The 24,742-nt window shown below is 45.5% G+C and overlaps 1 protein-coding gene and 1 pseudogene across 1 annotated transcript in view; both read left to right on the forward strand.

Moving 5' to 3' along the window:
- The window catches only part of SHISA9 (shisa family member 9), a 285,914-nt gene that overhangs the window by 124,958 nt on the left and 136,214 nt on the right, over positions 1–24,742 (forward strand). The window lies entirely within an intron of this gene.
- LOC132232486 (EF-hand calcium-binding domain-containing protein 14-like) overlaps positions 1–24,742 on the forward strand; it is a 177,789-nt pseudogene that overhangs the window by 55,280 nt on the left and 97,767 nt on the right.

Below are 24,742 nucleotides of genomic sequence, written 5' to 3' on the forward strand. Positions count from 1 at the left end.
CTTACCCTAACCCTCAACACCCTATGTGATCTGGCCCTGGTCCATTTTCACTTGTTCTCACTTCCCTCCCTCCTCAAACTTTCTAAGACAGACATCAAGAGCTTCTTTAAGTTCCTTGGACATTTTAGTCTCTCTTTCATCCCCTAGTCTTTGATAGTATTATTTTTTTCTGTCAAAAACACACTATCTCTGCTTCACCTGGTTAGTTCCCACTCATCCTTCATGCTTCAGCTGCACCTTCATTTCTTCTAGGATGTCTTCCTGGAACCTCTGGGCTAGACTAGCCTCTGCTGCTCTGCCTTCTCATTACACCGTGTACTCCTTTCACACACTCTTCTGCCCAGGACTGGACGCAGAAAAGAAACTGACAAACAACTAATGTTGAAGACAATGGCTAGTGTGCACTTCTCTTTCAGTGGGTCTGATTTGTTATTTTCTGGAAAAATAAACTGAGGAAGGCTACTGAAGAGCTTCCCAACTCTTAAAAAAACATGTTTCTATTGATTCCAGAGAGAGGAAGGGAGAATGAGAGAGATAGAAACATTGATGATGAGAGAGAATCATTGATCAGCTGTCTCCTGCACGCCCCACACTGGGGATTGAGCCCAAAATGAAGCCTGTGCATGTGCCCTGACCAAGAATCTAACCGTGACTTCCTCATTTATAGGTCACATGAAGCCGTCTTGTCCAACTACTGAGCCACACTGGCCAGGCCCAACACCCAACTCTTTTTATCCTGTGTCCTTGCCTTGATTTAATGCCTCTGGATTTAGTGCTTCGAGACTTACCCTGGCAGTTTTCTCATAAATCCTTCTCTGCCCCTTCAGCCCACCATGGGAAGAAGGGAGCCAGCTCACTCACTCTCTGCCACTGGCCGGAAGGCTGCTTGTCCCTCCATCAATCAAACCATCAGTCCGTGGTGCCTCATCCATCCTGCGGAAAACCAGCAAAGTTTAGTGGAGTCTTTGGGGGCAGGGACAGGGCCTCCAGCTGCTGGGACACATTCAGCCCCGGATTTGCCATTTATGTTTTAAACAAACTTTCTTAGGAAACAGAGGGAGGTTTGCAGTCTGTCGACTTACTCAGGACGTGGGAATTAGCTTTGTGATAGTAGCTTTCTGGAGGTTGCCTGGATGTTTACTGCATAATGGTCCCTCCCTTCAGGAAAAGAATAAATACAGACTATCCCCAACAGGGCCATCTGGGAAAAGTGACACGAAATAAACATATATTAAGTACCTCCTAAATGCCAGAATCTATGCTAGATTATTTACATTCTTTACTTCACTCGAGGCTCACACAATCCTATGGGCTTAATACAACTAATAATGTTCAATAATAACATTGCTAAAGTGTACTGAGCACGCGCCATATCCCAGACCTTATGTTGGGTGCTTAAAATGTATCATCTCATTGGATCGTTACCACCTGCCTGCAAAGTGGAAGCTATGAATGTTCCTTCGTGGAGACTGGAAACTTAGAGAAGCTAGTTTTTATTGTCCGTAAGTGGGATTCAAACTCTGCTCAGCACACTCAAGGCTCGTGCCATTTTTGGCGTCCAGTATTCCTGCTTAGCGGTTAGCCGGGCTTATCACCCAACTTCTGAGGCTTTCTGACGGATTTCATCCCAGGAGACAACCACTGGGAGTTCCTTGAGATGGATTCAGAAGGCTCAGCCATGAGGTAGTATGTCTACAGCATGTGCAGGCTCAATAACTAATTTCTTATTTGTTTTCCCACACAAACTCTGTTGTTTTGACAAATGGCATATCTCAAAGTATAATGAATTAATATGTGATTTCTTTGATTTTATGTAACTCAGAATCAGATGGGATTATCAGAGCTCCTGATCAGCATGATAAGGAGGGCAGGCATTTATGTCACCCAAAGCACATGCAGGCATCTCTTGAGTTTGCAGTTTCTAAGATGCTTTTTGAGGCACTGAAAATAGCTTATGGACTTACAGCATTTTGAAAAAGTACTTTAATGGGTCTATGGGTTTAGAAAGGGAGCTCTATTGTATGACAAGCTTTGGACTTTAAGAGAATGTCATAGTGGCCGGAGGTCATGAGGTCTAATTGATCAAATATGTATGGGTGTTATTGAGTAGACCATTCAAACAGGAGTTAATTATTCAATTAGATGCATTCAATATTTCATTTCTTTTATTATCTATTGATTGATTCTGCCACTCAGCTCTTTAACCCTTTCATCATTCAACAAACATTTCTGGTCCAGTGTGTGAGATGTTGGATTCACCTTGTTGGGGAAATACTCCAAGCTGTACTAGAAGGAGGATGGGGCTGAGAGACCAAAGGAGGAAGACAACTCTAGAATTAAACAAATAGTTTATTAAGGGAACTTACAAAATGATGCAGAGCCTAGAGTGGCAGCAAGATAGTGGATTTCCACACCTGAAGGGGATGGGGGCTTGATATAGATTGCCTGCAGGAACACAGGCGCTTGTCCAGTGGTATATTCCAAAGCAGTAAACAACTCAATAGGTCTACTTATCTATGCAAGAACATCCCTTTCAGGTGATATGCGCCTGCCCCTACCTGGGCGAACTGGTGGTCCCTGAGAGCAACTTGCTTCTCAAGATGGTGTTGATCATGTCAAGCACTAGAAACCATATCACCTAACAAACCTTCAAAGAAATTACTTTTTATTCCAGGCTTAGCAGGCACTAGCCAGGAATTATTGGCAAATCCAAGCCTTGAGCAGACATTTGCATTTTTGGTTAGGAGTTTGTGTGTGTGTGTGTGTGTGTGTGTGTGTGTGTGTGTGTGTGCGCACGCGCGCCCGCGCGCGCTCACGCCCGTGTTGGATTTGCAGTCTTTCTCTTGGTATTTTGCCAGGTAGGTTTCTAAGAATTAAGAAAGTGCTTCGTGGCGTAGGAAAAGAAAACAGCACTGATGAGAGGTCCCAGACTGCTCTGGGTTAGAAGTTAGCATACCTGAGCCATGGGACAGCTTTCTCCTTAACAACTGTGTCATTTCTGGTGAGTTGAGAAACATTTTTAAGTCTCGCTTTCCCCATCTGTAACATAAGCAGGTTGACCAGATGTGCCCAGACCTGTGCTCAGCATGTGGTCGGGACCCTGGTAGGTAATCCCTTCCTTTGCTTCTCTTCCTCCAGGTTTGAAATGAGGATTCATCGATCAATGACTCAGTTTGGCTTGGCTCTTCACACACTGGGGAGGAAAATGTGTCCTCTCTGTTGTTTTTCTCAGTGAATTGTTGATAGTGGTGAGGGAAATGGAGATTGTGGGACCAGCTGCAGGTGTCATAACTGAAACAAGAACAGCTCTTGGCAGCATGAATTTCTTCTGTGTCCATAGCTTAAATCTTCCCTGTCAAGAGGGGAAAATTAGACAAAGGGAAAATTCTGAAGGGATGAGTCCTCTTTTCTCCTGCTGCTTTTTCTCCTGGGACCAGTGCAGTCAAAATGTCCCGGCTTTACTCTACTACCCCAAATCAGCTTACGCTGCAGCTGATGGCATGTTGGCAATCAATGTTCATATTGGAGGGAGGGGGACACGGGGTCAGATCGCCCCTCTCTGTGGCTCGGTACAGCACCTAGAATCCCACTCTTGATATTTTTTCTTTGATATTTGTTTTCTCTTTTGTCCCTGTACATATCTTATGCATCTTCTCAAAGGAAGAAATAACTTCTAGGAATTCATTCTGAGGAAATCAGCCAGGAGGTGTCAAACTAAATGTCTCAAAAAGAGGATATTACATAAACAATATATTATGTTGCATATCATGATGTAGAATAACTATTGACCTGGAAAGAGATCTATGATGTATTACTAAGTTTTTAAAAAGCCTGGGTACAAAACTTGTAGGAATAATATGACTCTAATTGTGATATATAGAGAGATATAGATATATTGATATGACAAAATGTTAATCTCTGTGTGAGGATATTTTGGGTACATTTTTTCCTTTTATACTTGTCCATAGTTTTATAATTTTCTATAATCCATATACATTAAATTTGTAATGAAAAGTTTAGTAAATATTATCATAGAACCTAAGCAAGGATTCAGAGCATAGAGACATTATCTATCTTTCTTTAGTCTCTTAATATAAGGGTTCAGTCTTTCTGCTTCCACGCTCAAATTCTTTTCTTGTGATATCTTGTATCCTAAAGATTCATCAAGAAGAATGCACCAGAAGGATCCCAAATATTTTGCCATGTCTCTCCCATGTGTAAATCTCTACATGGAGAAGCAGTAATAACTTAGTGTGCTCTGGAGGTCTGTTTTACCACTCCTTCGCTGTGTGACTTTGGGTCTCAATTTTGATTTCTGAAAAATATCTCAAAGGGTGTTTGTGAGGATTCTATGAGATGATGTTTCTAAATAATGCTTAACACATTGAATACCTGTTAGCTACTATTGGGCACACTACAGTTTGGGGTTCAGAAAATGTACTCTATATGCCATTAGCTCTTACTATTACCAGACAGGGACTGGGCCCAGAGGGAGTCTGCCTTGGGCTGGCTGGTAGTCTGTGGGTTTTTGACTTCGTGCAGGAAAGATTTCATAGTATTAGTCCAGGAGAGTATATTTATTACAGCTAGGGATTGTGAAACAAGGGAAATCTTAGGGTAGAAGAAGCAACAGGAGAGAGCCAAGGCTTTGGCTTTGGCTTTTTAGAAAGGTTGTAGGAAAGAAGTGAGCCACACTGGGCTGCAAGAACTCACTGAGAAGTAAACCAAGGCAGTAACAGAAGTAAGCCAAGGCAGGGCTGCTGTTAGCTCATTGGGAAGTCAGAGAAAATGGGGGCCTTGGAGACAGGTTCAGGGGGTTAGTCCTGGAGAGCTGCCACTGCCTGCTGCTCCCCTGGTTGCAAGTCTCACAGGGACCCTTAGAGATTAGGAGAAAGAGCAGAGATACAAGGTGTGGGCTTGCTCTAAAGAGGACACACCTTGGGTCTTTTGTCTTGAGGCTTTTTATCTTTCTTTAGCTGTCTGGAATCCTAAGGGAGGTCTCAGGGGAGGGTCTTAACAGAATCAATATGTTGATTCATCAAAATGTGCATATAGAGGGGTCAGGGTTATTTCCTGGTTAGTTTTGTTTTCAAAGAACATCATCAAAGAGGGACTGGGACCAAGGCCAGTCTGCTCAGGCAGGGTCTGGAATGTGTAAACCATTTGCTCCTAAATGTCCTTGGTTCGGGAAGATAAAACCTTGTGATTCATTAGCTGGCTGTAAATTGCTTATATCGTTTGGCCTTGTTTAATTATTTTGTCTCAGTTTTCCTTACTCCACTTGTCAAGGAATTTCCCTAGCTTCTTACTATCCTGCCTCATTACTACCCACCTCATTTTACCTGCCTCCTTTCTTTTTTTTAAAAAAATATATTTTTATTAATTTCAGAGAGGAAGGGAGAGGGGTAGAGAGATAGAAACATCAATGATGAAAGAGAATAATTGATAGGCTGCCTCCTGCACACCCCACACTGGAGATGGAGCTTGCAACCCCGGCATATGGCCTAACCGGGAATCAAACCGTGACCTCCTGGTCCATAGGTTGATGCTCAACACTGAGCCATGCCGACCGGGTCTGCTTTCTTTCTTTTTTCTTCTCTTCTCCTCTTCCTCCTCTCCCCTCTTTCTTCTTCTCCTCCTTCTTCTCCTACTTTTAGTGGCATGAGCAGTAACTGTGCTGGAGCAGCATGGTTTAAACAAAGCGAGCAAATAAAGGAAAATGCTGGAAACTCATCCCTGTTTCTAGAGGGAGGACTACTCTGAATTAGAGCCCAATTTACTCTCAATCATGTCCCCATCCAGTTTTTGAGTTATTTAAGCATCTTTAGACTTTTAATACTTCTCATTGCAAGCCTTAAATTCTTGAGGAAGGACAAGTAAATTTACCTTACCCACTGATGCTAGAAATCCCCAGTCATTAAAAAGTAATAATAAACCAAGGAAAGGAAAGAAGAAACAAGCAATATTGTACAAAACTCCAAATTGGAACTCAATCTCCAAAGGGCTTTATGTTTCCATCAGAGATGTTGAGATTTTCCCCTCTTCTTTCTGAATACACTTCTGGCTGTGGAAATGAAATAGTTTTTCTGTAATGACTCTTGGTGAACATGTCACTCAAACTGTTGGGCTCTAAAGATGATTAAAGATTATGTGTGAGGGAATGAGGATATAAGGCCAAGGAGCTCTTTTGTCAAGCTTTGCCTTCTGGGACTCCACAGTCATTGTTAGGGGAGATTCCTTCCTTACGCCATCCTGGTTGATGGGTGATGACTCACCCACATCTCTTAAATACCCAAGGCTGCCAATTGCACTGAAATCATCGAGTCTTGAACCCAACCTATGGCAAAAATACAACTGACTGACACACACAGTGTAAAAACCCTATTCAGATGAGTTCACCGAATCAAGAAATCCATATGGCACCAAGTTGCTGGAGAGTCATTTCTGTTTTTCTGGATCAAGTTAAATTCCTTTAACCATATGTTGCTCTTTTCCAGTGCAGCCAAACCTCAAACACACTAATGTAAAAACAGATTTGTTTTTTTACTGCTACCTGAGCCAGGCCCTCCACTAGGCATGTATTTGGGCCTCCCGGTCCCCCTCAATGTGGGCCTGGTGATTCTCACTTATGGCTGGGGGAAACTGAGGCTCAGAGAATTTGAGTTCCTCAAGTTGATACAAATCAAGAAATCCTTTAGGAATCCCTTCCCTCCCTACTCCCTGCATCCAGTCCTTCATCTGATATTGGCATCACATCTCCATGATATAGTTTACACCTGTTCACGTCCTTTCATCTCTACTGCTTCCACCTGGTCCAAGTCTCCATCACTTGCCAGGTGAGCTATAGGCCAGCACCTGTAACAGAAGGTAGGTCTCCCTGCTACCATTCTAGCCCCATTGCCATCTATTCTCCATGTGTTCATTTTTAAAAGGTGAGTTGGGTTATATCATTCCAATATGATACCCGTTCTGAGGTGTTTCCTCCCCCTGGATTAAACTCTGAACTCCTCTCCATCACCCCTCTCTCTCCACTTCACCTGGGCTGATTCCTCCCTTTCTCAGTGTGATCAGCCTTCGTCGTATTTTTTCATAGATCTTAAACCCACCAGACCCAGTCACTACCTACTTGTACTTTCTCTTCTTTCTTTCTGGAACACTCTGCCTCTGATGTTGGACATCGATTCACGGGCCAGGTCTCAGGTCACATGTCACCTCCCCGAAACATCCTCCATGACAATCCCAGCCAGAGAAGTCTTCTTTGCCCTTAACAGGGAGATCATCACCTTTAGTCATTCTCTTTCACAGAACCTGCTTTGTCTTCTTTGCAGCCCATATCAATCTCTGAAATTGTTTTGTGTACGTATAGGTTGTTTAATTTTATGTCATCCTAATTAGGATATAACTTACATGAGGACAGAAATTATGTGTCTAAGAGTCACGCCTGGCACTTAGTCTGAGTTCAACATCATTTGATGACTGAATAAGTGATTCCATTCCTGGGTTTGGAAAACATGGCCAGTCTATGTGCCATCAGTTCTTCTTCTTCTTTTAATGCACTTTTTAGTTTAGGAAAGCCTTAGACTTACAGAATTACAGATGATGAAGGTAGTACAAAGGGTTCTCGTGTACCTTGCACTCAATGTCACCTACCTATTATCAAATTCTTACATTAGTATGGTACATTTGTCGCAACTAGTGGACCAATATTAACACGTTATTATTAACCAAAGTTTACACTTCAGAGTTTCTCATGGTTTCCACAATGTCCTTGTTCTGTTCTAGGATCCCATTCCGGACACCACGGTACATTTAATTGTCATGTCAACATAGACTCCTTTTGGTTGTGACAGCTTTTCAGACCTTCCTTATTTTTGGTGACTTTGAAAGTTTGGGGAGGACTAGTTAGGTCTTTTACAGAATTTTCCTCAATTGGGATTTGTTTGATTTTTTTCCCTCATGATTAGACTGGGGTGATATATTTTTGGTAGAAAGCACACAGAGGTAAAATGCCATTCTCATCATGTCATACCAAGGGTACTTGCTATCATTATGACAGCACTGGTATTGGCCTTGACCTTCTGGCTGTGGGAGTGCCAGGCTTCTCATTTACCCTCCCCTTTCCAGACTGTTCCTGGAAGGAAGGCACTGTGTACTAGTACAGCCCACACATAGGGATGAGGAGTGATGTTCTCCCCGTTAAGGGCAAAGTATCTACATAAATTACTTAAAGTTCTTCTCCCTGGGAGATTTGTCTATTCTTTCCCATTTATTCATTCATTCAATAATTTGTTTATATAACTGTGGTCTCACAGATACTAATTTTATATGTTGAGTTATAAACCAGCATTACTTTATTATTATTTTTTGTTCCAGCTTTGGCCACTGGATGTTCCCATAGCGGACTCTGGTGTTCCACTGACATACCCCCACCAATGTGGGGCTGGCTGCTTTTCAATTACTTCTTTTCTAGCTCTACAGCCTCATCTTACACTTGCCCCCGTCCTCAAACCAGTCATTTCTCCAAGGAGCCCTGGTTCCTTTTAATGGAGAATGGTATTAAAAGCCAGGACCTGGGTGCTAGCTCCTAGGATTTTTGAAATATTGCTTTATATATTACTATTGAGTGAATGTTTGATGCAGCTTAATCCCTTTACATTTTTAATCCAGCCCTCTAAACCCTCTCCCCTCTGACAGCTGTCTGTTCTCTGTATCTATGAGTCTGTCTCTATTGTGTTAATTTGTTTTGCTCATTAGATTCCACAAATAAGTGAAATCCTATGGTACTTATCTTTCTCTGACTTGTTTATTTCACTTAGCATACTATTCATCAGCTCTTAAAATTCTTTATTTTCACCTGGTTTTATTTTAAGTTTTAGAAGTAGAAGCAAGTTTGTCATTAAACAAGGTATCTCCATGCCAAGCAATGTTATTCATTCATTCCAAAATTTGCTCAGGACCCTGCCTCATGAGAATTTTTCTGGATGCTTTGGCATGGAAGGGAGGGTGAGCAACCCTGCTGGTTTGTCTAGGACTAGGGGCTGTGCTTGGATGTGCGACTTTCCATGTTAAAATTGGGATAGTCCCAGGCAAACCTGCAAGGCCAGTCACCCTAATGAGAGGGGAAAAGCTAACCTGAGCATCCAACTTTTAACTGTTGCATTGTATTCCTTCGTCACCATCACCACTAATTAAGGGTAGGAGAGATGCTATAGATTCAAGCTTTTGGTTTAAACACTAACCTTATGCAAAACATTTAAGGATCCTAAGTTTTGCCATCTGTAGAAATCCCCATTGATCTTTACCTCATAGGGTTGGCATGAGGACAAAGTAAGGAATACGTTTGCAGAGCCCACTGCCAGCTCAGCGCTGGGTGCACAGTTGGCCCTCAATGAATGTTACTCCCTTCCTATCCTTCCGCCTTTTTGTGTAACACTGAAGTTTCCTAAGCAGCAAATGAACTGTTCTATTTTAAACTTCCCGATATTTCTGGGAACCAAGGAGCCTTGTAAGTCATTTGACTACACACACAGCCATGGAAATTCTTATTGGCAAATCAAGGAGAATGCCTTTAACTTTTCATCATAACCTCCTTTTAAAAATAGCTGACAAATTTGACTTATTTTCAGGGTAACAGTAGCATTTTGCTAAGGGGGTTTGTGAACCGCCTCTGGAGATGGTTGTTATGAAGGCAAATAGGGAATTTGCCTGGTATGGGAGGGTTTAGACTTGCCTCAAGGCAAATGCTTAGATAAGAGAGAAATCTTCAGCATGGGCTGCCTCTGTCTGGCCTCTGGCGGCATCTCCATCCCCATCTTGGTCTATGTTTCCCTCACTCTCTGCCTTTCAGTTATGCCAACCACCTTTCAGTGCTTGGAAATTTCCATGTGTTCTCCTGCCACAGGGACTTTGCACATGCTGTTCCCTCTGTCTGATTCACTATTCTCTAGTCTAACCCAGGTTAGCTTTTACTTGTCCTTCAAATCTCCACTCAAATAGCTCTTTGGTGGGTAAACTTTCCCTGATGTCTCCAAATCAGATCCCTTTATCCTACACTCTTGGTATCTCAATGATCACAGACATAAGTTTACATTTATAAAGATGCTTGCTGCTGGGTTTGCGATGGGGCTACATCTCAACAAACCCATCGTAAGTTGAAAATATCCTAAGTCAAAAATGCATCTAATACACCTAGCCCACCTTAAACATGCTCAGGATACTTGCATAGTTGGGCAGTTATCTTGAGTTTTATCTCAAAAGTAATCACCTTCTTCTCCTTCTCACCAGAAGCAGGCGACACAGTTGGGTATTTTGTAGACACGATGGGATGCGGAAACACAAGACACAATATCCAAAAAAACACTGGCAACACCGTACACTGTAGAGTATTGGTTGTTCACCCCTGTACTCATATGGCCGGCTGGGCGCTCTGGCTCGCTGCCGCTGTCCAGCCTCCTGGGAGAGGAACTGACTGCAGATCACTAGCCTGGGAAAAGATGCAAATTCAAAATTTGAAATATGGTTTCTGCTGAATGTTTATTGCTTTCACACCACCCTAAAATAAAAATATCATAAGTTGAAGGCCATTTGTATGTATCACTGTTAAATTAATAGTCCTCCTGCCCCCTGTTTGGCCATCATCATCATCATCATCGCTCACACTTTTAGAATTCCTTCGTTGTGCCTGGCACTAAGACACTGCTCTCATGTTAGTGTATATGATCTTCACAATAACCTCAGGAGGTAGGCTATGCCCATATAATAGATGAGGAAATTGAACCACATAGAAGGTTAGTGATTTCTCGAGACCATGCTGGAAACAAATAGAACTGGGATTCAAACTCAGGCATCTTTGTTTTAGAGTCTGTGCTGGTAACCTCTGTGCTGTTCTGTTTCCTTGAGCCCAGTGGGAGGAGTGACCATGTTGATTTTCACACCTCACTGCCTGTCCAGTTCAAGCACACAGTAGCTCCATCTACTTTTGGAGGATGAACCTCTCTCTCTCTCTCTCTCTCTCTCTCTCTCTCTCTCTCTCCTGGGGCCTATATTTTTGTAGTCTTGCTGATAATCGCAGGAAGGTCTCCTGACTCCCAGTTTCATGAGAACTATAATGTGACGTTGTTGAACCCATTGAAAAATGAGTCAGCATCCCACTCTGATTCACAAAAGATGAGCATCATTCTAAACTCACCTCCAAGCCCACCCACCCTGCTTCCTTTACAGCACCCTGGAGGCTGTGTGGCACCCAGGGAAGCACTGAAATACATTCTCGGGCAGCAGTGAAGTCATCAGAATAACCAAGGGTGCAACAAAGTTAATGTTCTGTTATTCACTACTCAACTAAAGTGTGTTTTAGAAAAAACATTTTTGGGGCTCAGCTGAGAGAGGCTAAAACACTACCAACTGTCCTTGGTAGTAGCCAATGAGCCTTTGCTAAGTGGAGGCCACAGGAGTTGCTATCTAGACCTGCAGACTCCTGCTGATGCGTAACACATGGTTTTCATGATGCTTGGGACTCAATGTGCTTACCGGGAGGCAGGTCTGTCTCCCCCAGTAGACCATGAGCTCGAGGAGGGCAAGGACTTGGCATGGCCTTCCCAGGGCACCGGTCAGGGCCTGGCATGTAGCGGGTGATCAGGAAATATGGGCAGAATGGATGTGTGAGATAGAGGGGTCATACGTTTAAGTGGGATAAACTCTGAATTCCTTATGCCTTATAGCAGGGGAAGCATTACTCAGAACCGAGTGTCAGGAAGTGTGCCAGGGAACGTTCCCCCTGAAGGAAGAGGTGATGGCAGGAGAAGGAGAGAAGTGGGGTCAAATCGGGCTTTGTCTACGGGGGAGCCCAATCACTTCATAGGAGCCTGAACGCAAGGAAATAAAAGCTCACCCCCTAAATCTGCTTCTCCTGCTCCATGGGGTCAGTGTTGGTCCTTTATGTTGGAATCACCTGTTGACATCAAGGCCAAACATGTAGACACCATTAGATAGAGGGAGGGACTTCTATTCAACGGGTAAAGAGGAGACTAGATACAAATCAGTCATGGGATGGCAAAATTGAATGGGTAACAAAACAGGGTGGCTCTGGAACCAGATTGCCTGTGTTCAGTTCCAGGGTCTGCTCCCTAATGAGCTCTGTGGTCTTAGCTAAGTCACCTCACCTCTCTGTGCCTCAGTTTCCTCCACTATAAAGTGTATCTTCTGCCTCAGTGTCATGGTTGAGGATGAAATGAATTCGTATATGCAGAGTGCTTAGAAGACTGCCCAGCGCACCCATGAGTGCTATGCGGACATTAGCTTATCAGGGTGGGAAAAGGGTGCTTGCATGAATGCAACAAAGGCTTTTTTTTCTGGCTGGTTAACCCTCCGTGTGGGGAGGAAGAAGTGAGAGGAAGTAGAAACACAGAGGATTGAGGAGGTAGAGAATCTGGTGCATTTGTAAGTTAGGGTGAAGACAGGCTCTGTGGCACATTATGAAAGTAGCAAAAGAGAGTATGGCTTTGGGGGGTGGGCACAGAGAAAACAAGTGTTGAAAGGAGAATACAAACCTGAAGTGCAAAGAGTTGGCCTTGGTGGTATGGCCCTGCCAGCAGAGAACGCTGCTGCATATGAGCAGGTGGTGCTCTTCCTGGGGCTGGGGCTCTTCTCAGCTGGGGCCCCAGAGTGCAGACCAGAGGAGGCCCTGTCCTCCATGTAACTGTGCAGGTCTTGCCCCTGGAGATCCTGATTCAGTAGGACTGGGCCCAGATGCACGTGAGGCTCCTCCCTTTACTTATTTTCACAACCATCATAATAGGTGTTCATGTCACTCCCATTTTACAGATGAGCAAAGTGAGGCCCAGGGAGGAAATCTGTGATGAGGGCAAGAGCAGGCTAGAGCCACAAAGATTCTCTCTCCAAGCCCAGAATAGCTGTAGGTATAAGCTTGTGGGAATGGGTCACCGAAAGTTTTTGCACATGTTCAGCTGCCATTCACCATGCTAGCATTATGACATGGCTTGCTAGTGTGTGTTTGTGTGTGTGTGTGTGTGTGTGTGTGTGTGTGTGTGTGAGAGAGAGAGAGAGAGAGAGAGAGAGAGAGAGAGAGAGAGAGAGAGAGAATGTCTCCTGCTGGTAGGGATCCAGGTCAGGACCAATACAAACCAGCACCATTACCAACTAACCAAGTAGCTCACCAAAGGGCATTACATAATCTCAGACCATTTAGCCAAAGTATGTGATGGGTGTGTGTTTGGAGAGGGACATTTGGGAGGGAATTTTTATGTATATTATCTGTGTTAAAAAAAAGCATTCTTATGAGGCCATGTGATAGTTTGAATTGTGTGTCCCCCCCCCCCCCAAATTCATGTGTTGCAGCTCACGGTACCTCCGAATGCGACTTCATTGGGAGACAGGGTCTTTGCAGAGGCAACCAATTAAAGTGAGGTCCTTAGGGGGGTCCTGACCCAACCTGATTGGTGTCCTTATAAGAAGGGAATTTGGATGCCGAGGTAGGTATACCTAGAGAGAAGAGGACATGAAGAGACATGGAGAGAAGTCAGCCATCTACAAACTGAGGAGAGAGGCCTGCGGGTTCCTAGCCTCCAGAACTGTGAGAGAATCAGTTTCTGATGTTTAAGTCACCCAGTTCGTGGTGCTTTCTTACTGCACCCTATCAAACTAATACAGGAAGCAATTACTATATTTTACAGGCGAGGTAACAGGATTCAGAAAGGTCATGAGCCTGGTCCACGGTCACACAGCAGTGAAGTGCGTATGGCTACACTGAACCCTGAATGGGCCTGACTCCGAAGTCCAGGTGCTCTTCACTGCCCCGCTGTGTCCCCTGCCACATTATTGAGATTAAAACAGACATTGTCCCTGGGAAATCCACTTAGGTTCCTGTCCCCTCCTTCCTCTGACTGGGCTGCTGGTGAGCAGGGTGCTGATACTGACCACACTGTCATGTCTGCCTCTGGAAGGTGCAGACCAAAGTTGAAATCCCCTGCTCTGTGCCTTGTTAACTGCAGGACACGAGGCAGGTTGTCCTAACCTCTCTCTGAGCCTCAGTTTCCTTCCCTGAGAAGTGGGGAGAATGGGATTGATCATAGGGGGTGATGGCCAGGATGGGAAGAAATGATGTTGGGAAACAGCCTAGTACAGCGCTGGGCGTGACAGGCCCCTGAAGGGCAGTAGCTGAGGTTGGGATTACCTGGAATCTGGTGGCCCTTTCAAGTCCAGGTGCTTGTTTTGGGAGATGGGGGCTTTTGGTTCCAATGTTCCTAACTCCACCAGGACCAAAGAGCTGGCATGGCTTGCTTATTACCCTGCCACTTGGAAGCTAGTTCCCGTTACACATAGTAAACAGCAGAGGTGTTTTTTGTTGTTGTTTTTTCCAGGCCCTTCACACGGGCCCTGACGTGGCTACAACAAGACCTACTAGAATAGGCTCCGGAGGCCTTTGCATATGCTCCGTGCTGCAGCCAGAGATATAAATATGCCTCACACACCGCGTTAAAAGAATCATTCCGCAGCCTACACAGATGTCAAAATAATAACAGGATGATGTTAGGCAGGGAAATATTTTTGATGACTATTCCCTCCCATCCAGAGTTATATAATCCTTTTTTTTTTTTTTTTTTTGGTTGTTATTGTTGTTCAGGGAAGTAATCTGAAGGTTGGTGAGTTTGAAGGTCTAAGAGTATCCGTTATGGACAAAGCCTTTGAACTTGGCATGTTTAGGCAATGTACTGGCTTAAAGAGAATGTGGGTATGAGGTCACGTTGGAGGATGCTTTGGGGACAGGCAAGGTGCTGCCGGACTGGGGGTGCTCCATGGTTACATCGACAAAACACATTTAGTGAGCACTTGCTAGGTGCTGGGATGGAGATGGGAATGGATGGGCTCAGCAATCCATTGAAGAGAGGCCGCCCTGAAGTGAGGAGCTGGCCCTGTGGTAAAACCATTGCCAGTGGCGAGTCCTGCTGTGAAAGAAACAAACAAGAAGCAGAGGGAGTGAGAGAAAGGGGTTGTGAGGTGATGGGAGGGAAGGCTTCTCTGAGGAGGAAGCATGTAAGTCAAGACTCAAAGGACAGGAAAGCATGCGCCATTGAATAGTGAGAAAGGAGCATTTCAAGCCGACAGAGGACCCGAGGAAGGTCTTTCAGGTTGGAAAGGGGTCGGTGTCCCTGAGGAACTGATAGACAGAAAATAGGGCTGGACTCGAGTGAGGGAGGGAGGGAGCAAGTGATGGCAGGTATGTGCCCAGGTAAGTGATTATTTTTATTATCCGATTATTATTATTATTATTATTTATTTTTCAGAGAGGAAGGGAGAGGGAGAGAGAGATGGAAACATCAATGATGAGAGAGAATCACCGATCAGCTGCCTCCTGTGTCCCCACACTGGGGATTGAGCCCGCAACTCAGGCATGTGCCCTGACCTGGGATTGAACCGTGACCTCCTGGTTCTTAGGTCGATGCTCAACCACTGAGCCATGCGGGCCTCGCTACCTGATTATTTTTATTATCCCAAGTCTGTTGCCAAACAAAATACCTTTATAGCCAGATAAATTTGAATTGCAGATAAATAACAAATGACTTTTTACTATAAGTATGTCCCAAATACTGCATGGGGCTAACACTACAAATTATCTATTGTTTATCTGAAATTTAACTGGGTGTCCTGTAATTTTATTTGCTAAACCTGACAACTGTAGCTGGAGTGACCAGTTAACTCCATGCAGACCGGAAAGACAGTGAGGTGTTCAGATAAATGTTATGGGCAGAAACGATGATTTAACATATAAGTAATGGTCTAGTGCAGTGGTCGGTAAACTGCGGCTCGGCAAACCGTGGCTCGCGAGCCACATGCGGCTCTTTGGCCCCTTGAGTGTGGCTCTTCCACAAAATACCGACTTCTGCACATGGGCCACGAAGTTTCAATCGCACTGTACGTGCGCGCCGCATGTGGTATTTTGTGGAAGAGCCACACTCAAGGGGCCAAAGAGCCGCATGTGGCTTGCGAGCCGTGGTTTGCCGACCATGGGTCTAGGCCAGGGGTGGGCAAACTTTTTGACTCGAGGGCCACAATGGGTTCTTAAACTGGACCAGAGGGCCGGAACAAAAGCATGGATAGAGTGTTTGTGTGAACTAATATAAATTCAAAGTAAACATCATTACATAAAAGGGTACGGTCTTTTTTTTTTTTTTTTTTTTTTTAGTTTTATTCATTTCAAATGGGCCGGATCCGGCCCGCGGGCCGTAGTTTGCCCACGGCTGGTCTAGTGAATCTATTATAGAGACGAGAACCAGATTCAAAACTAAGACGATGTCCAGGCACAACCACCTGACACTAACTCTGGTCACATGAAAAGGACACGTTTGTTCATCTACTTGATGTAGGAATGATAACTTCAGGCATCCAGGTGGACTTTTGCCTATGTTTCTAGCTCTCGGGTGGTATTTCCCCTCTTTTTAAATGCTTTTAATGTTCTTTGCCTAATTGAACAATTCTGTTGCTATGGAAGGGTTAGAAGGCTTGCCATGTCTCCCACACCGTGGCTCTCCTATAGACAGGAATAGAGAAAGGACAGGAAAAGTTTCCGAACTGAAGTCCTTTGAATTTTCCAAGAAAGGCGAAACCGTAACTGTTCTCTGGAGCTCATCTCTGCTTGTCAGGATGACTTTGTAGGTCTCTCATCACTCTGAATTAGGCCCTGACAATGCATTGACTTTCACAGCTCAATCTGCAAGTCTTGTTCTGTGAACCTGTGGTATATGAACTATCTTTTGTGCCAGGGCCTATTGATAACTCATCATGGCATTCTGGCCCAGTGAGAAGGTGTGGGCTTGTGAAAGCTCAGGGTTCAAGTCCCAGTCCTTCAATTTGCTATTCAAAGGCCTTCTCAGATCTCTACTCAAAGCAGCCCCCTCAGTTACTCTCTGTCCTCCATTGAGGAAGACACAGGAGGACTGCTCACAATACTATCTTTCTTCTGCACCCACTCTTAAGTTAGGAGTGGCCATGTGACTTGATACAGCCAGTGAAATGTGAGCACAATGTGTCAGTTCTCAGTGAAAGCTTTAAGGGTCCACGTATGGTTTTCCGTGTCCTCTTCCTCCTGCTGTGGAGATCATGCTGAGATGGGACATACATTGAGATGAAGCCTGCATCTGCCTGAGTACATGGTGAATTCAATGCCTGCTTACATGCATTTGACATGTAGTATGAGTGAGAGATGGGTCAGCCACTGAGACTTGGGGAGTGTTTGTTACTGAAGCATAACCTAATGAATCCTGACTGATACAATATCACCTTTTAATTTTTTCTTTTTTCTTTCTAGCACTTATCACCATCATCATGCTAAGTTATGTTTTGTGTGCTTATTTATTTCATGTCCCTTTTCCCTGGAATATAAATTCTATGGGAACCATTCTTTGGTTTGTTTGCTGGTGTTCAATGGAGTAACTCCAGTATCTTGAAGAGTGCCTCATACATAGTATATGCTTGATTAATATATGTGCTGAATGAATTGATTAATGACGTGGTTAACATGGGCAGGCCATTTCACTTCTATGAGCCTTCATGTTCCTCATCTCTAAAATGGGAATACATGCCTCATAGGGTTGTTTTGAGAATTAAAGAATAATGAACATAAAGCACCAGGACCATGCCTGACATCGGAGGTGTGCAATACATATGTGTTGTTGTTTTTGTAACAGCTGTCAATCCAGCAAACCAAAACACAGGGCTTCTGTTGTCAGATGCCTTTGGCAGATGTATTGTACACTGTTCCTCAGGCTTATCGAAGTCCCTTAATAAATAGGTGATATTGTTACATTGGAATCAGGGTCCTCACTCAGCGAGACTCTAGAAGGCTTGTTCTAAATGTTTGCTTTCAGTTCACAGGCTGGACATGGAGTTTTTGGGGGGAAACTTTTCCATGGTGGGATGAAGCACCATCAAGGCCCCCTAGAGCTTTAAATGTTTTAGGTCTTAGGATGGATGTTCAATAGGAAGGAATAGCTAGTGCCTGTAGAGTCTCCAGGGACACAGGTGGGACCCTATATGGAGAATTATACTTTCCAAGTGGAAAGCACACAGGAGAAACACTTATTTCCTCTCTCAGTGCTGGGTGTGGAAATCCATCCTTACGGACTCTTCTTGGCCAAGAGATCCGTGAGCCAAGTTACAGCCTGATGGGCGGGGCCTGTGGAGGTGCCAAAGGGCTGGGCTCTGGAGTTGGATGGACTCCAGTGCGAATCTGGACCTGACATCTTTCCAGATGAGTGACTTTGGACAAGTGCCTTCTCCTTTCTGTGCCTTGGTTTCCTCATCTGCCATTCTGGAGAGAATCAGATGGGATTTCCTATCTCTCTCCAGCTGGACTGACCCCTTCAATCTGTTCTCTTGGCTGAAACCAATGTGTTTGAAGGGGCAAAACCGATCTTGTGAGTCCTTATCCAAAGACAGAATCTTCAATGGCTTGGCATTGTCCTTGGGGTAGAGTCTAAACTCTGTATTCCAGCTTAGGCCCTGCCTTCACTGGCTTTCGCCCACCTTTGTAATGGCTGCTCCTGCCACAACCTAACTCTAACCATGCTTTATAATGAGCCTTCACACCATTTCTTACCCTGCTTGGCATGTCCCATGCTCCCACCTTCCATCCCAACTTCCTTCCTCCCACTAATTCTTCCACAGCCTTCAGATCTCACTTTAGATGTTACTTCCTCAAACCCCCAGACACCAGCATTAAGTAACTCTGCACAATCTCTGATACACAGAATTTCAGGTGGCTGGGATGGGGCCGTTATTCTGGGAGGGCTGAGTAACCGAGTGGTTCACACAACCTGGGCTTCAATCACGGGTCCACGACTGAGAGGTGGCAGCCCTCAGGCAGCACGCTTCACCATCCCATGCCTCAGTTTCCCCATCCATAAAATGCGCCAGCAGCAGTCACTGTGTGGATGAAATAAGACAACACATGTAAATGGTGCCTGTTGCATGGGGAATGCTTTATAATTAGTGGTTATTTTCACCACTCCCCAGCTCTTTTGTGGACTTGGAAATAAAAACGGTCCATAAGAGTGTGTGTAAACACACACACAGGCACCCATACACCCATTCTCACTCTCCCTATCACTAAGGGACCATGAGGATAGTCCCCTCAAAGTGCCACACCTTGCACAGCAGTCAGGCTAGTTTAGGGGCGGCCTTGCTTTTAGATGATGAACAGTAGTGGTTGTTTTCCCAGGCTCTCCTCCTGCCCCATCCCAGGCCTCCATAAGTAAACTGATTTTGAGGAATGGCTTTGACAGACTTCCCAAATGCCAACAAGTTCCACTACAGGGCCGTTAGGAAGCCAAGCTTCCCCTGTGACTTGGAAAGAGAAAAGGATTCTAGGGTCTGCGTGTATTTTTGTATATGTGTATGTGTGGATTTGGGGGTGTATGTGTTTTTATGTGTGTATATGTATGCATGTATATGTGTGTATGTAGGGATGTGTGTTCACGTATATATGTGTATGTGCATATGCATATATGTACATGTGTGGATGTGTTTGTAAAAACAGCAAAAGAAGAGATGAAATTTTCTTTTGCCCCTCCTTCCTTTCTTCTTTGTTTCTTCCCACCGTGTCCCTGCCTGTGTCACTTGTCTCCGCCACCATCTCTGTCCTTTGTCCCCTGTCTCTGACCCTTGCTCTGCAGGTCTGCCACTCCCTGGGTCTTTCTCTGTCTTCCCCTTGGTGCCCCTCTCGCCCAGCACCCAGTCTCTCTGTTGGCACAGGAATACCGGTTACCTAGGAAACCACTGCAGGGTGATCACATGTGATTGGCCAGGCTGGGGCCTGACTCTGGGTTGGCAGGCAGATTTTGGGGGTGATTCTTGTCCTCAATCCCCTTTGAGGGAGGGGCATTCTTCAGAACAAGAAGGGGACCTGAGTGTGCATGGTGAGCAGAGCCCCTTAGCTGGGGAAGGAAGTCCTGTCCTAATGAGGACTCAGAATCGCAGCATGAGACCACAGGAGCACATTTCCAAAAAGGCATGCTGTGCAGAAGGCTGGGGGAGGAGGGGAACTATAATAATAATGATAATAGCTAACACCTACTTACCACTGTTTGCTCAGCTCTTTATGTATGTTAGCTCATTAGCAAATCTCTGCAGGAGGCGATCTTTTTCTCCCCATTTTACAGATCAGGAGAGGGAGGCTGACAAAGAACTTGGCCAAGGCTACACAGCGGGAAATGCAGCGCTGGGACTAAACCCAGGTGTGCCTTGTACAGCCACCTTTCCTGGGGATTCCAGAGGAGGGATGGGAGATGTGGGATCAGTGCTCCTAGAGGCAGGGGGATGGATGCGATGGCTTCTCAGGGTCGCTCAAGCCCACTCCCCACCCCCATCCTTTGACCTGGTTTCTACTCGCTTGACTAACTAGACTAACACCTCATCTTTGAAGAAAGACAAGGGGTTCTGGGAATGGATGGTAGTGATGCCTGCACAGCAATGGGAATGTCCTTAGTGCCACAGAAGTGTGCACTTAAAAATGGTTAAATGGTAAATTTATGTTATATACATAAGAAAAGAGTGAGAAGGGTCCTATGTATGTTCAGTTGGGTCTCATGAAGCTGTGCTTCTGATCTGGTGCTTTTCCCATAGAAGGGAGAAGAATCAGCTAGCGGGGTGTTTGGGGCATCCTCTCTCTGCTAGCTAGGTGCTTTGATAAAGAGTGAAATGTGGATTGTTTCATGACTCCTCCCAATATCCTCTGAGGCAGATTCTCTTATTATCTGCATTTCATAGACGAAGTACTTGAGACTCCGCCAAGTTGAGGAATTGCTGGAGTTGACACGGGTAGTGTGGGATGCAGCCCTGGTTTAAACCCAGGCCTATTTGGCACCAGAAAGCCTCCTGAATTGCATAAGACCTCCTCACTGCTCTACCATTGCGGGCAGGGATGCCAACGAGAGCCTGCCTCTCTGTAGTCCCTAGAGATTCCATGATTCTCGTCCCTGGTTCCAGCTCAGTTCCTTCTGAAGGCTCGAGTGCACTTTAGTCTCCTAGCTGGCAGTTGGATGGCCTCGGCCATCTCCCCAGTGTCCTTAAAGTGTCAAAGCGATGTTGCAAAGCGGAGGCTGGAAGTAAACCCTGGGATTCAACGAAGGTAAGCCGGCCAGACCAAAGCTAATGAGGCACATCCTCAGAGAACACAGCAGAGGTGGCCAACACCTCCTGTGCTTGCCTTCCATCATTACTTCTGAGAACGTGGCTGGGCAGTAGTTTGGTGGGAAGGGAGGAATTCAGGGCTCTGCAGGGCCAGGAGAGGAAGTGATGGGCAGGACATACTCCCTTCCAGTCATCATATGGCAAGATGAGAGCCAGAGGCCTTTCTGCTACCGTGTGTCTATTACACATCAGCATCTGGGACACTTCTCGGCCCTGCTGGCTTGTGGAGATGTTTAGCTGCAGCAACAGCTATGTTGCCGGTGGAACTAGGGCCACAGGAGAAGCATTTCGGGGACCCACGTGTAAGAGGATGAGGTGTAGAGGTAAGATTTATTGAAGTGAAAACAAAGGACTGTCTCCAGGTACTTCGTGTCTCATCCATGATCAGTTGGCTTAGCTCTGTCCTGCTGTGGAAGAAGTCCAGCCTTGTCCTCACCAAGCCCAGAAGAAGGGCGATGCCCAGCATTGGCAGGGCGTCCAAAGCTGCCATAATTCAGTTTAGTCCCTGCCAAAGCTGAGTCCAGCTCAGTTTCTGTCCCTGTCCGGCCAGCTTAGTCCCTGGTTCCGGCTACACCCTGGCCAGCACTGAGCGGCTGCACCCGGCTGTGCACTTGGAGCTGTGCTTGGAGGTGTGGCTCCCAGGCCCACCGGCTGCTTTATTGCAGAGAGAATGAACGAAGGAATGGGTGAACGCTGCTACCGAGAGCGGCCTTTGTTAAGCTTTGATTATGTTACCTTGGACGTGGGAAGGGGTAAGCATTCTTTCAAACTAACCAATCCCTTTCCTTGCTCTTCTGGGCTTGTGTTGGGCCCTCCCCCTATCCAGTACCTTTCCTAGATCTTTCGGGTTTTGTGCCCTCCTCCAGTCGGACCCTTTCCCAGGCTAGACACCTCCCCTTTATGGTCACCATCTAGGCTTCTACTGCACATGCGCCCAACAGAGGAGTTTCCCCTTCATTGTTTTTCCTCCCCCCATAGTCCATGGGCGTGGACCGGTTGTACCTCGGGGAGACTGGGGAGATTGGAAAGCTGGTCCTTCCTATCTACATGGGGCAGAGGGGTGATAATCTTTTTGGTGGGGGTTTGGTTATCCCTTTGGGCATCTGAGGCCATAACTTCCAGACTTTAGCCTGATTAAGTGTCATTTCCAGACTCAGTCAGGCCCAGTCAGTCTAGCTCTCTTCTCTTTTGTTAACTCCTAGCTGCCATGTATGCCCCAGTTGAGGGCTCGATCTCCGGTAGGGGGCATGTAGGAGGCAGCTGTTCACAGCCGATTGATGTTTTTCTCTCTCCCACTCCCCCTCCGCTCTTTAAAAAAAATAAAACATATTTTTTTAAAAAAGATTCTTATTTCCATTTTATAGAGGAGGAAATGAAGGGTCAGAGAGATAAGATGGTTCATCCAAACTCACATAGCTGGCAAGATGTAGCCAAGTCTGGCTAAGCTCAGCCTCTCCTTTTTGTACAATGGGGCATATTGCTTCTTGAAGATTAATTTGGGTTACCAGGGGTCAGGGAAGGGACTTACTAGGTGGTCAAAGATGAAAGATAGGGGCAAAAGTCTGCCATCTTTCATAGTTCTGTTCAATGTAGACACCTGGCACTTGTTAAATCAGAACAACAAATCTCTTGGATGTGGAGTATTTGCCAAAGGCAGTGGTCCTCCCAGTGTGGTCACTGGACCAGAGGCAACAGCATCACCTGGGAACTTGTTACACATGTAAATTCTGGGGTTGGGCCCAGCAATCTGTTTGACTGGTGGCCCCTCAAGACCTATGTCCACCTGGAACCTGTGAAAATGATCTTATTTGGAAATAAAGGCCTTTGCTGATGTAATTAAGGCAAGTTTGTGGGATGAGTATGAGCCTTAAATCCAGTGACATGTGTTTTTTGTTGTTATTAATCCTCACCCAAATATATTTTCCCATTGATTTTTCGAGAGAGTGGAAGAGAGCGGGAGAGACACAAAGAGAGCAAAACATTGATGTGAGAGAGACATATTGATTGGTTACCTCTGGCATGTGGCCCAACCAGGGCCAGGGATCAAGCCTGAAACTGAGGTATGTGCCAATGACTGGAATCGAACCCAGGACCCTTCAGTCTGTGGGCCGATGCTCTATCTACTGAGCCAAACCAGCTAGAGCCAATTACATAGAGAACAGAGAAGAAAGTCATATGAAGACAGGCTTAGATTGGAGGGATAAGCCAAGAAATATCAAGGATTGCTGGCAGCCCCTAGAAGGTTGGAAAGAAGCATGGAATGGATCCTCTCCTAGCCTGTAGACACCTTGATTTCAGACTTTCAGCCTTCAGAACTATGAGGAAGTAGGTTTCTGTCTCAAACCACCCAGTTTGTGGTCATCTGTTGCAATGACCTGTTAGCTACAGAAGCTAACACAGAGCCTCCAGGTGAGTCTGGTGCACACTAAGTTTGAGAACCCCAGCTCAGAACAGTGCCTCTTCCCACGTGCAAATACATAAGCCTTATCCTTTGACCACCCAATCAAGATGAGCCCAAGGATGTATATTTCTTAACAAGCCTCTATGGTGAGTTTTATGCACACTAAAACTTGAGAGCATTTGGCCTTGAGGAGTGTTACATTGTCAGTAAATACCTTTGTCTTTTCTTTCCTGTCTGGCCAAAAGAGAGACTCCTTCTTTAGCCAGCTCGAAACACTTGTAGGAAGTGTTCTTTTTATTGTTATCAACACCATGTTTATTGTCGTTGTGAGTTTTCTTTGATTCTCTGCATTTGGCAGGTGAAGAAAGCAAACCAGGTTTATGGTAGCGACACGTGCACCCATGTAGGACCCGACATCTGCCCTGTGCCACAAGTGCACTCTGGCATGCTGCACACAGCACCCTAGGGCCTGGATGGGAGGAAGCAAAGCTGACAGGCATGTGGATCCACTCCTGGGTCCACAACTCAGGACAGAACCACCACGCAAGCAGAACAGGGGTGTGGACATTTCCTAATCATATGCTTGGATGGTGTCATGAAGTCCAGTGCCACCCAAATACATACTTGGGAAGTTTCCATTATTCACCATGTTCTGATCTCCAGCCCCGGGTGTCGGCCCCTCCAGAGACAGAGGGACTGCATGCAAGAGATTCTTGCCCGGCCCTCTAAGTCCTGAAACCAAGGGATCCTGAGCATGTCCTCATGGCTTGAACCCTTGGGAAGATCTTTGAATCAATGGTGCTTGGCTGCCCACAAGAGACAGGACAATGAGGAAACCCACAGAGCTGGGCTGGGAGAAGAACCAGCTAAGGTTCTGGGCTCCCCAAAGATCCTTTTGGTTCTGAAAAAAGCCTGGAAATTTCCGGAGATGCTGAGCAGGAGCAGCCTTTAAATTAATAATATCTAGTGATAGCTTTGGTTGTCTCCTCTATGCAAGGCACTGCCCATATATTTTCTTAGTTAACCCTCCTAAAAGCTCCATAAAGAAGGTATTACTGATTCCCATTCTATAGAAGATGAAGCAAGACCCAAGGAAAACATGGCCTGCCAAAGGTCACACAGCTGGTAAGGCAGAGCCAG

The sequence above is a fragment of the Myotis daubentonii genome, chromosome 4 (genome assembly GCF_963259705.1).
Source record: "Myotis daubentonii chromosome 4, mMyoDau2.1, whole genome shotgun sequence".
NCBI classification, from domain to species: Eukaryota; Metazoa; Chordata; class Mammalia; order Chiroptera; family Vespertilionidae; genus Myotis; species Myotis daubentonii.